Source organism: Saprolegnia parasitica (assembly GCF_000151545.1).
Source record: "Saprolegnia parasitica CBS 223.65 unplaced genomic scaffold supercont2.89, whole genome shotgun sequence".
Lineage (NCBI taxonomy): Eukaryota > Oomycota > Saprolegniomycetes > Saprolegniales > Saprolegniaceae > Saprolegnia > Saprolegnia parasitica.
Window position 1 is genome coordinate 43,481 of NW_012156483.1, and position 2,224 is coordinate 45,704.

A 2,224-nucleotide genomic window follows, 5' to 3' on the forward strand; every position below is an offset into this window, starting at 1 on the left:
CGAATGTCGGCCACGTGTGGGAACGCTTGGCGTAGGGGCTCGAGTATTTGGTCGATCATGTAGCAGTGAAAATCCACGTCAACGCCGACATCCCAGAGAGGCTGCAACTCTGGGCGCATCCACACGTTGCGCTTGCTGTTAGGACCAAAGGCGGCCTGGATCGCATTGTATTGAGCCACCGGCCAGAGCGTCGTCGGGTCCTGGCGCGGATGCTGGAGAAGACGGAGGACGCCGGCCCACGTATCACCGAGGAATCCCGGTGGCAGTACTTCCAAGAGCGTACGCAAGGCTACAGCGCTGGGTACGTAGCCAGCGATGGCGGCCATGAGCTCGTGGCTGCCGCTGACGGTGCTGGCGGCCATTTTGAAAAGTGCGAAGTGGTGTGGATTGTCAAATCCGGAGCGATCCGGAATAATCCGGATAAATGCCAAAGTCACCCAACAGCAAGCACTTCGATTCACAGTAATTCTTTGAGATCCAGTTCCCAAACGGTGAGGCAACTGTACAGACGCAGCAAGAGTGTATAGATTCGATGACTATTCTGTACCCTTGCAGTAAGAAGTTACCTCGGCACTTGGCAAAAATGCAGAGACTTGGCAGCCAAGCCAAGCCAGGATGTCGCACAGATGGTGAATAGGGGCCTGTGATTGGTGGGTTTGGAGGATCTCGTTCTTCTGATTGGTGTAGACCACAAAACAATACCACACGCTGGATACTTGGCGCCGTTTTGTCAAGGCATGACCGGACCCGAGTTCGCTCTCTGCCACGCCCGAGAGGCGACGACGCGCAGGTATGCCTTCTCGCTTGGCGCTACGTAAGCTTCCATGGCCATCTATCGACCGCGCAGCACTGGAAGACCTTGATCTCGGCTCCAGACGGACAACTTTGCAAATCTCTGTCGCGTGCGCAACCGTGGGCATGGGCCGGCGAGAGATGCTACGGAATACGGCTTGATCTTCAGACAGCTTCGCCGCGACCGACACGCACACGAGGTATCGTTCGTGCAAGCATTGCGGAGATGTACGGGAGTCCGTGACGCTAGGCTGAACTTGGTGGTAATGCGGGCTATAGAAGGTGCCAAGACGATTTAGTTGGATGTCGTCGACTGTCTGGAACGTGGAAAAGGACACGGGGTCGACGGAGGTGACGTTCCTGCTACGTGTCCCTACGATCGATGGTCACGTACTTTAGGCTGGACTTGAACGGGCATTGGAAGCGCGCATGGACCCTTCTGGACACGGACACATGATGGCGTGGGCCATGACGTAGGCCGGTGGACGTGGGTAGTCTTGGACAAAGTCGATAGTGCGCGCCTGCTGGTAGGCCCACAAAGGCCTTTGGGTGCGATGGTCTAATGGATGCCAGCTACATCTCAGGCCGATGCACCAAGGACGAACTTCGACCAAGCCATTGCTGCTGCGTGCTCACAAGTATCGAATGTTGTTCGTTTGACTTTAGGAAGAGGCCAAGACTGAGCCATCTCTCGCACGAGCACCGTGAACCATTTTCAACGGCGCCGGGGTTCTACCCGACGTCAGAAATGCGAAAAGGATGCCGAGAATCCTAGTGCGGCAAGAGTACAGAGCTCATCACCACACAACGCCGGTATGGGATCGATGAAAACAGATCTTCAAAACTGGGCTGCGATTCCACACTACAGCTTAGAGTTCGTCGCGGGCGACGTAGACGGGAATCGGGCCCAGCACCGGCGCCGCCTTTTGCACCTTGGTCGACTGCCGCACCTAATTATCAGCAGAATGAGATGTTGTCCATCGTGCGAGCGGTGTCGGAACATACGAGTGTGTAGTCGAGGGTAGGGAACTTGCGCGCGTTGGCCGCGTACGACTGCGGCGCCCACGTCACGTCGAGGTCGTCGGCGCTCACTTCCCAGCCGAGAGCCGCGCCCGCGCGCTGCTTGGCGTACGGGTAAAAGTAAAAGCCACAGACGTCCGGGTTGTTGGCATAGGCCTCCGATTCAATCGGCGCAAACGCGTGCGCGAGGTCCGTCGGCAGCATCGCCGGCAAGCACACGTCGCTCGAGTTGCCGTCGCGAAGATACTCGAAGAAGCAGAACGCCTGGAAACCGTCACCGACCGCCGTGCTGTTGCGCACAAGTGGTCGCGTTCGCCTTGCAGAAGCGTCGTTCGTGCAACTCAAACGAGCGGCGAGAGGACGAGGCCGCGTCACGGCGCGTGTCGTCGCTCAAGCACTCGTCGTACGCGAC